General features: G+C 39.9%; 1 long non-coding RNA gene across 3 annotated transcripts; it reads left to right on the plus strand.

Annotated features, from left to right (window-relative positions):
* Positions 1-6,505: 6,505 nt before the first annotated feature.
* LOC146694070 (uncharacterized) lies at positions 6,506-9,437 on the plus strand. 3 transcript variants are annotated; one of them, XR_014914857.1, is made up of 4 exons: positions 6,506-6,713; positions 8,508-8,583; positions 8,673-8,721; positions 9,181-9,437. It is a non-coding gene; the product is annotated as an uncharacterized LOC146694070 (long non-coding RNA). The 3 variants fall into 3 exon arrangements; XR_014914858.1 differs by lacking the exon at positions 6,506-6,713 and adding an exon at positions 7,452-7,515; XR_014914856.1 differs by lacking the exon at positions 6,506-6,713 and having other exon boundaries at positions 7,466-8,583.
* Positions 9,438-11,462: the final 2,025 nt, after the last annotated feature.

Raw genomic sequence — 11,462 nt, forward strand, 5'->3', positions numbered from 1 at the left:
TGGTTGTCCTGGCACCACGATGCCAGATTCTTCATCCATGTAGGCCGCCTCATCGTTGTTGGAGATGGCACCCAACACCACTGTGTCGTCAGCAAACTTCACAATGGTGTTGGAGCCATGGGTGGCCACACAGTCTGAAGTGTAGAGGGAGTAGAGCAGTGGCGAGAGGACACATCCCTGAGGTGCTCCTGTGTTGATGGTGATGCTGTTGGAGAAGCACCTGCCCACCCTCACCACCTGAGTTCTGCCAGTGAGGAAGTCCAACACCCATGCACACAGACGGCTGTTAAGTCCCAGATCCCTCAGCTTTGTGAACAGTCTGCAGGGCACTATTGTGTTAAACGCTGAACTGTAATCAACAAACAGCATTCGCACATAGTTACCCTGTTTCTTGTCCACGTGGCTGAGAGTGGTGTGTAGGACGTGGGCGATGGCATCCTCTGTGGATCTGTTGGATCTGTAGGCGAACTGCAGCGGATCTGTGGTGTCTGGGATGGAGGAGGAGATGATGTTCTTCAGCAGCCTCTCAAACACCTTCATTACTACCGAGGTCAGTGCAACTGGCCGGTAATCGTTCAGGGATGAGGGTTTGCTGTTCTTGGGCACAGGGATGATGGTGGATCTTTTGAAGCATGTGGGGACCACAGACTTCGCCAGGGACTCGTTGAAGATGTAAGTGAACACACCTGCTAGCTGGTCAGCACAGCAGCGCAGCAGACGGCCGGTCATGCCGTCTGGCCCCGCCGCTTTCCTTGTGTTCACTCTCCTCAGTGCCGCTCGGACGTCATGCTCCGCGATGCTGGTCACCGGTCTCTCGCTGATGACGTCACTGTCCTCGGTAGTCAGGCGGTAGATAGCATTAGCCACCTGGCTAACCTCGAAACAGGCGTAGAACCGATTCAGCTCGTTGGTGAATGCAGAGTCGGCGTTGATCGGCGCAGTGTCCCTGGCTTTGTAGTCCGTAATGGTGCGTAGTCCGTGCCACATACTCCGTGTGTCGCCCTGGTGGAAGCGGGACTCCACACGTTCCCGGTACCGGCGTTTGGCATCTCTCACCGCGCGCCGCACGCCGTATGAGGCCGCTTTGTAGGCGCTCATATCGCCAGTGGCGAGACCCGCGTTGTAGGAGGCGGTCCTGGCGTTTACTGCAGTGCGGATCGATCTGTCCATCCACGGTTTCTGGTTTGGGAATGTGGTGACTCTCGCAGTGGGGATAATCTCCTCCGCTAGCATATTGACGAAGCATACTGCTACTTCTGTAAACTCGTTGATGTCGACTGCGCATGCTCTGGACATGTCCCAGTCTACGTCGTTGAGTGCGTCCTGTAGCGTAGCTTCTGATTGGGCAGTCCACCGTTTTACTTCCCTCTTGGTCACGTCTTCCCTCCGTATGCTTTGTTTATACTGGGGAATGAGGAAGATGGCGTTGTGGTCAGACTTCCCAAAAGCCGGGTGTGAGACAGCTTTGTAGCCCTGCTTGTATGGCGTGTAGCAGTGATCCAAAATCCGATCCCCTCTCGTTGGACACGAGACATGCTGGTAAAAGTTTGGCATGACTTTAAACCCCTGTTCCTCCCTGTCCTCGTCGTCTGTTGTCTTCGTCTCCGTTATCAGTCATCATAATTTTACCATCTCTGTGCAAGTCTGCAAATTTCTTTATTAAATCATAAGATTCTTAAATTCATCAAGTCTCTCTGTGCCTGGGTTCTCATCACAAAACATGACATCACTGTTTTGTACATTTTAACACAATTTAATCCCCACATTTGTGAAAGAAAAGTAAAACACTTTTTTGAAAAGTCTGTAACAAAACCATCAAATCTGATAAAGGTTATTTAAATGCTGCAAAAGAAGAATGGATTGGAATAAAAAAAATACATATCCTAACCTTGATTACTGGCGGAGAATAATGAATGATGCTCATAGTGAGTAAAAAGTAAACTGAGTGCATTTTTTGGCCAGAGTATAATATAATACAGATACATAAAAAGTACACTCCAAAAACAGAAGAGTCCTTGAAAGGTACAAATGTACAATATATATATATAAAAACACCCAGCACGCCCCTGCGGGCGGTTTATCCTTCAAGCTCGGGTCCTCTACCAGAGGCCTGGGAGCTTGAGGGTCCTGCGCAGTATCTTAGCTGTTCCCAGGACTGCGCTCTTCTGGACAGAGATCTCCGATGTTATTCCCGGGATCTGCTGGAGCCACTCGCCTAGCTTGGGAGTCACCGCACCTAGTGCTCCGATTGTATCTGGAAGTCCCACAGGATCTTAGCTCGGTCATTCTCCACCACCCTTGGGGGCATCTCCCATTTTGACCTCGGGACTTCCAGGTTATACTCGGCACAGATGTTCCTGTACACTATGCCGGCCACTTGGTTATGGCGTTCCATGTATGCCTTGCCTGCTAGCATCTTGCACCCTGCTGTTATGTGCTGGATTGTCTCTGGGGCATCTTTACACAGCCTGCACCTGGGGTCTTGCCTGGTGTGATAGACCCCAGCCTCTATGGATCTTGTGCTCAGAGCTTGTTCTTGTGCTGCCATGATTAGTGCCTCTGTGCTGTCTTTCAGTCCAGCTTTGTCCAGCCACTGGTAGGATTTCTGGATATCAGCCACCTCCTCTATCTGCCGGTGGTACATACCGTGCAGGGGCCTGTCCTTCCATGATGGTTCCACGTCTCCCTCCTCTTTCTTGGGTTTCTGCTGCCTGAGGTATTCACTGAGCACTCGGTCAGTTGGGGCCATCTTCCCAATGTATTCTTGGATGTTCCTTGTCTCATCCTGGACTGTGGTGCTGACACTCACCAGTCCCCGGCCCCCTTCCTTCCGCTTAGCGTACAGCCTCAGGGTGCTGGACTTGGGGTGAAACCCTCCATGCATGGTAAGGAGCTTTCTTGTCTTTATGTCAGTGGCTTCTATCTCCTCCTTTGGCCAGCCTATTACCCCAGCAGGGTACCTGATCACGGGCAGGGCGTACGTGTTGATGGCCCGGATCTTGTTCTTACCATTCAGCTGACTCCTCAGGACTTGCCTGACCCTCTGCAGGTACTTGGTGGTTGCAGCCTTTCTAGCGGCCTCTTCATGGTTCCCATTTGCCTGCGGGATCCCCAGGTACTTGTAACTGTCCTCTATGTCTGCAATGTTGTCTTCTGGTAGTTCAATCCCGTCAGTTCTGACTACCTTCCCTCTCTTTGATACCATCCGACTACACTTCTCCAGTCCGAACGACATTCCAATGTCATTGCTGTATAGCCTGGTAGTGTGGATCAGTGAATCGATGTCTCGTTCACTCTTGGCATACAGCTTGATGTCATCCATGTACAGGAGGTGGCTGACAACTGCTCCGTTCCGTAGTCGGTATCCGTAGCCAGTCTTGTTAATGATCTCACTGAGGGGGTTCAGGCCTATGCAGAACAGCAGTGGGGACAGAGCATCTCCTTGGTAGATCCCGCACTTGATGGTGACTTGTGCTATGGGCTTGGAGTTGGCCTCTAGTGTTGTACGCCACATCCTCATTGAGTTCCTGATGAAGGCTCTTAGGGTCCCATTGATCTTGTACAATTCTAGGCATTCCAGTATCCAGCTGTGGGGCATTGAGTCATAGGCCTTCTTGTAATCAACCCAGGCAGTGCACAGGTTTGTCAGTCTGGTCTTGCAGTCTCGGCTGATTGTTCTGTCTACCAGTAGCTGGTGTTTGCGCCTCTGGTATTCTTGCCAATTCCTTTATATATATATATATATATATATATATATATATATATATATATATATATATATATATATATATGTGTGTGTGTGTGTGTGTGTGTGTGTGTGTGTGTGTGTGTGTGTGTGTGTGTGTGTGTGTGTGTATAATTATTTTTTTTTATAAAAATTGAGGCAACTTTGTCTATAGTCCAGTGTATACAATGTATGAAAAGATCTTTACTGCAGATACTACTATGGCTCTGCAGATTTTTTATTTTATTTTAACCTATGTGACTTTTCATTTTAGAAACAGATTGGAATTTTGTGTTGTAAGATGTATGAGTAAGTGTTCTAAGATGTATCCCAAGATGTATGACTTTTCATGCTTTCTCCCAGGTGGTACACACTGTAAAATCTCTGAGAAACATTGAAAAGGTAAGGGTATGTGTGCTTTTGGAAAACATTTAAAGCGGAACAGAATCTTTGAAACAAGCTAGCTTAAAACATTTGTAGAATATAAACAGAGCATCTGCTTCTCTTTACAGCTCTCACTCCACCAGGGCACTGTTTGGCACTTTCTAATGCACAAATGTGGTGCATGTACTGCAGGAGACATACAGACAACTAGATGGTCCAAAATTTGGCCTACCTATTATTGAATGAGGTTTTAGTAGAGTTGTGGCTGAACCCCAAAAAATATATCATTAATTTTATTCTCCCCAATGATAATGTTATGTTGGAATGTTATTAAAGAGCGTCAAAAAAATGTTTCAATCCAGTTTGTTTTGCAGATTCTGTATAGCAGCTTTAACATAGGGAGAACACAACTTCCAGATTGTATGCTTTTCTTTCCAAGTGCCTTAGACTAGTTTCTGTTTTGCCTGTCACTATTCCTGCCTGTTTTCTTACCTGGTTCTTCCTGACCTTGTACTTTCTCACGTTCCCCTCTTTCCTCTCTCCCTTTTTGGACTGACAGTCATACACAAATAGATTGTATTCAATTAGATGAAAAAATTACATTAATATGAAAAAAAATATTATTAAGATCGCTAATAAAAAGTCCTCTCTCAGTGTACTTTCAACCAAAACGCAAGTAACCAAACCACAGGTATATCTAATAAAAGCTATAAATATTGAAACACTGATCCAACATTATTCTTGATTGACGGATCATTTGATCTTACACTTTCACCTGAATGTGGCTCCTTTTTAAAAAAAATACTTCCTTATATCCATTATGAACCTGGCTGTCTCTCTGTACACACACACACACACACACACACACACACACACACACACACACACACACACACACCAGGAGTTATAAGGTTAATGGGCATCCAGTTAGCTAGCTAGTTAGTACCTTGGGCACATGGACATATGACAAAATATCTATATTTTTGTTGTTAAACTATTACGTCTCAACAAAGTACTTTTTCTATATTTTTAGTAGTGTGTCACACAGACAACATGCTTTAAAAGTGCTTGCTCATAGAGGGGTCATATGTTTATTTATCCCCCCCAAAAAAACAAAAAAACAAACAAGAAATTAGAGTTCTCCAATGCTGCAGGACTTGTCTAGCGATTTCCCGGAATAATGGCAGTGTAGATGAAGCTTGTGACGTTCACTTTCTTTCCACATCCAGGTGTTCTCTCTCACCAACCGCCAATCAGCCAGGGTGTTTTAAACACGGAAACACACAGATATACAGCAAACGGTGAATAAAGAATAAGGAATGTGTTTTTAGGACAAACGTGTAAACCTGGTATTTGCATTTTTGCTTCGGTGTTTTGTTTTGATTATTTTTAGCCGATTCACTGCTCCAAACAGATGTTGAATGTATTTTGTCTTAAATGCGTTTCGTGATGAATTGCATTATTAGAGTAAAAACGTATGACGCACCTTCTTAGGCAAGTGTGTCAGCATGAACACGACCAAGTAGGCTATACTAGAGCGCACATAACTGCAACTGGAACACAAATTTCTCCTTCGTCATGTGATCTATGTCTATCTTGAGCAACTCTGTCGAGACGGTTGCGTATAGGCGTCAGGTGCAATTCTTGCATCATTTGTCAAGACTTTGGGTAGTTCTCAGGAGATAAAGTATCACCTGAGATATAAAAAGAAAAATATTGCAGTATACCAAAACATGTACCAACTTGCATGAATAACGATCTTTTCACAAATACAAAAGCGTTCCGCCAAAAATAAGAATTACATTACTTTTGAATCCAACAATAACAAAAGAAAGACGAGGTTCATAATCTTGTTCATAATCTTCATCTCGGTAGGAGCTAACGATTCAAGGCATGAAAATAGTGCTGGAATTTACGGATCCAGCTTGAGTTCTATTGACGTTGCATCTGAATGGAAATCGGTATCTACACTCTCAGAAATAGAGGTACGAGAGAAGAACATTTTTGTACCTATAGGTACATTTTTTTAAAATGTTCCCTTAAAAGTACAATACTGGTCTTTAAAAGTCCAGAAATGCCCCTTTAAAGGTACAATTTGAAATAAAGTACACTCAAAAAACAGATTCAGGTCCTCCTTTCAAAGAACACATGCAAATTATGTTAGTTGTTCACAAATGCAATTAAAAAATACCAAATCAATTTGATTTTCTTTGTGTAAACCTAAAATTATTCAAAACCAGCACAGGCTGATTCTGAACACAAAATGAATGAGTTTGTTGGGGCACTGGGGGTAGGGGGAGTACATTTTTGCACTTGCACATTTGTAAACTCAAAGAAAAAAATTCAAGCCCCTCATTAAGCCTAAACATTTTTTTTTAATCTCACTCAACGCAAATGTAGCACTCCAGCGTTACTGCAACTATTATTCGTGTGGTGAACCTAAATTATTCTCCCTCAAAACGGTATTTGTCACAAGAACACAAAGTTGCTGAGTTACCCAACAGCCCGCCCTCTCCGAAGATTTTGCGCTCTTTCAGGATCATCAGAATGAATGCAGCTGCTGTTGGCCTCTCTCTGTACTTTTCGAACAAAACTACACCTTCAGGTAAGGTAACATTTTTATTTTTCATATATCCAATTGTGTATTACTTTATGAGCTGAATGTATGGCAATGCTATTTATCATAGAAGCTTTTAATAGTTGTTTTTCGAACTTTAGGTGGTGCTACCATTCTCTTCTCTGCTTGGATACTAATTTTTGGACAATATAGACAGGTCTTTTCAAAAGTGCCTTGTTATAGAGGAGAAATTGTGTAGCTGCCAACTTTTAAGTACTCAGAGCGTGTGCTAGCTTATCAGCAGCTAGCCAGCGGCCATGTGCTCAATGAAAGATGATGTCCTATAGCTAACTTCTTTCTTACTGTTTTTTTTAATATAATCAAATAATGTGGTATTCTGTGCTTATTATCATATAATGCCATTTTCTAGTAGAACGTATTGTTTTGAGGTGTCTCTAAAAGCACTGCATAGTTTACTGAGGGTGCTACCAAAAGCGAACCATGTGGCCGGAAGAGTAACTGTAGTCAGCACAATGCGCACTCCCGTGATGTTCAAACCTACTTATTATTATGAAAGATTTCGGCTACGTCTACACATGCACTGGTATTTTTGTAAACGGAGATTTTCCGTTTTCATTTCAAGAAATAATCCCGTCCACACGTAAACGCAAAACTGAAGGAAAACGCTGCTAGGAACATGCCAAAGCAACAGGTGGCGATATATTCCTAACCGTGTAGAAATGTTGGCCAATCAGAAGTCTAGAAGCCTCGGCGAGAAATAGTAAACAAAGATGGCGCATAGCAGCAGAACTGAGACCTATGTGTAGAGGGACAGTAACTGTGTGTATATGTAAGCATTTAAACACTGCAGAGAGGACAATTAACAGTATTTTGTCTAAGTCCCCTATTGTAGAAATTAATTTCACCGAAACAATAACGTGGCGCACAGTGTGACGCCAAAAAACGCGCACACCTTTGACACTGCGTTTTCTCAATTTTTCTCATCCACACTAAATGCAAAAATGGAGTTCTCAAAAATATCCACCCTGGCAGGCGGGAAGTGTTGGAAGGAGAGACGGATGACAGTCGCCTGGTTTGTAGGGGAGAGCACTGTGAAACCAGTGAAGTGTGGCGGGCCATCGCGGAAAGTTATTCCCCGGGACAGTGAGCCCATATCGGATTGCCCTCGGAGGTTTCCCCGCTCCCTATACTTTATCATTATGCAGGCCGGTATTATTGAACGACTCTGTGTAGAACTACGATGACATGCCGCCTAACAAATGCAGTGAGCGTTTTGGGTCAGAAACGTTTCCAGCCCCTAACTTAACTTATAGCTAATTCAAGAAGAACACGGCCTCGTGAACGCGCATATGTCGCAGCATGCGCTCACATAAGGTGAAACTGGCCCAAACCGCTTCAAAATAAATCTAACCGATTTCTCTTCATGGAGAATTACTGCCTTTTTTACCCACCTTTTTGTTGAAATTGTTGCATTCCAAACGTAAACTTTCATGAAAAAAGGAACATAGGCGGACATATTTGTTTTCAAATGCATGTTTCTTACTTACACATTATCATTAGTGAAACCTTTCACAAATCGTCACTTGTTGACATTATTCTCATGTTCTCTTTTAACTAGAAAATCGAAACACGACTACTAATAACTGTTCTGTCTGACTGTATTGAACCTCTGCCACTTCTATCTGTGTCCAGAGCTTTTATTGTTGCCTATATTACGGAAATATTCATGATGTTATTATGGGAACACTGTAAGGAGCAAGTAAAGAAAAACCATGAAATTATTCTTTTACCAATTAAAATGTTATATGATTTATTTTACAGTGTGATCAATTTTGAAGTGTGATCATCATTTTTACATCACTAAGTCACCAAGTTATCTGTCAACTTTTAAGTGTTGGTAAGTAGCACATTTCCCTTGTGTAAAACAGTTTTGGGATTCTATAAGCTTATTTTTCACTGATATTGTCTTATTTTTCTTTCTTTCAGGTAGTTGGATGTGGACATGTAAAAGCTGCAGTTTAGAATTATCTAGCAGGTATTTGTTGTTGAAACATTTTAGACAGGCTCACGGGCATATAAGAGGTGTTATTCGGTTTCCCTGTCCGTACTCAGATTGTCCATGTAGCTTTACTACATGGACTAAATTGTTAAATCACACGTACAAAAATCATTCAGAACAAACAACACAAAACAAATCAGAACAATCCATTTTTCAGTGTCCTATTTGCTCACGCAGAGAATATATTTCAGAGAGAAATTTTTTCCAACACATAAATACACATCTCAGGCGTCACCAAACTGTCCAATGTGTGTTTAAAAATTGTGAATTTGAAACTAATATATACAGTACATTTCAGACACGCATATACAGAAAACACAACAAATACTCCCTTCATGATTTTAGAGATAATATTTGTATACATAATCAGTTGATTCAGCAGTCTGTATTTACTTAACTTCTAGTTTACTATATTTATGTATGTTTTATTTCCAGGTGAATGCAGAGTTCCTGCAGATCACTACAAAACCCCTGCAGGCAAAGTTCTTGGCTCAGCTGGACAACTTAACAGACAAGCTGATGCAAATTTTTGAGGGGAGCAAAGGAGCAAAGGGCCAAAAGATCAAGGATATCATGGCGATCAGTAGTTTGGTCAGTATTAATGATAAACCCATCAATTAAATGCAATCAATTACATTTATTTCACCCTTGTTTTTCACCCTTGCATTAGTGTGATGACATCGACATAAAGAGGGAGCATATGTATGTATATATATATATATATACATGTATATATATGTATGTATACATGTATATATATGTATGTATACATGTATATGTATGTATGTGTATATATATATATATATATATATATATATATATATATACATGTATATATATGTATGTATACATGTATATATATGTATGTATACATGTATATGTATGTATGTGTATATATATATATATATACACATACATACATATACATGTATACATACATATATATACATGTATATATATATATATATATATATATATATATACATGTATATATATATATATATATATATATATATATACATGTATATATATATATATATATATATATATATATACATGTATATATATATATATATATATATATATATATATATACATGTATATATATATATATATATATATATACATGTATATATATATATATATATATATACATGTATATATATGTATGTATACATGTATATATATGTATGTATACATGTATATGTATGTATGTGTATATATATATATATATATATATATATATATATATATATATATATATATATATATGTATGTATGTATGTATGTGTATTTATGTATTGTTGGGTTGTTTCAAATTCTGAAGTGAAATCTGATTTTACAGATTCCAGTTTGTTTTCAGTATTGCCTAGTAGTACAGAGGTGTGTGCTATTCAGATTTGACATTCATTACAAATGTACGTCAGCACTTTTTTGTGAGCACTTTGATTTTGTTAAGGTTGATTTGACCATGTGACATGTATGTTTATTCACAAAATATTCTGTTTCTGCTTTTAATTCAAGTGAATAAACCCGAGTTGTAAAAACAAATTCATTTTGTCATTATTTTAATAATTAAATTAGTTTTCTGGTAATGAAAATTATGATTTAGTTGAACTCAAAATAATGATTTCAATGCAATGAAAATCTAGCTCACGTGAATGACACTGTATTGAGTTGGACCAACCAAAACCTTTCACATCATATTAATGTACTTTTTTTCATTTTAGCAGTATTTACAAAATTGTGTTCTACTGACTCAATTTAATTGAATTGTCACGATGTATGTAGATTAGGTTGGACCAAAGTAGATGTATTACGTGGAAAACCTGCCATCAGTCCAATTGAGTTCATCCAATGACTTATTTTTTTGAGTGTACAAATCTGTACCATTTTGACCTGTACTGCAGTGACAGTGGCAGAATGTGGTAATGGGTCAGCATGGGAAAATCTGGATGGGCCTGGTTAATTGTAAAATTCATATGAGATGTGAGTGTGCTCATAAAAGCTACATGTTATAATCAAATCTGTTGGTCCTCTCCTCTCTACGTAAATTATCCTATGATGCAAAGAATATCTGTAACCTACCTTTGTGTAAGTTATGTTAAATTATATTAAAAAACACACACACACAATGACATGCAGGCACAACCAAATGATGTTAAAAAAAAAACTGGTCCATTTCCATTTTATTAAGTTCCAGTTATAATTTTTTAATGTTTTAAATCTTTCAAAAACGTGAAATCATTTTACTGTTATGTTTGGCCGTTTACTTTTTTGCTTTTACTACATCCTAGAATTGTTCATTAATTGTGAGGTTTTTATGGAATTTGCAACATCAAGTTAAACCGAGGTTCTTTGGAAGTTAAAATGTCAAGCAGATTTTTATGTTACGGTGACTACATTTTGTAAGTTACAAATATAGTTCGCCAAGACAGCATAACGGTTTCTAAACAACTGCGCATTAATACCACAATGTTGTATTTTCATGTGTCAAGTTTGCAACGCGCATTAATCCCAAAGGCCGAAAAGGCAGCAGCGATGAGTGCTCCGCCTCCTCGCTGACTAGCGTTGATGCAGAAAATGACTCTCAGGGTGTTATCCACGGAGGAGCTCCTTAAAAGGTTGATGGAAGAAGGCATTGATGTGTCAGACGACGAGGCGCAAAAAACATTTGTCTTTTTGTAAAATGTTTTTTGTAAGTCTTAACCAATGTT

This window comes from Copadichromis virginalis, linkage group LG14, assembly GCF_057382275.1.
Source record: "Copadichromis virginalis isolate Kocher_CV1m ecotype Utaka linkage group LG14, C_Virginalis_male_GT1.1, whole genome shotgun sequence".
Classification (NCBI taxonomy): domain Eukaryota; kingdom Metazoa; phylum Chordata; class Actinopteri; order Cichliformes; family Cichlidae; genus Copadichromis; species Copadichromis virginalis.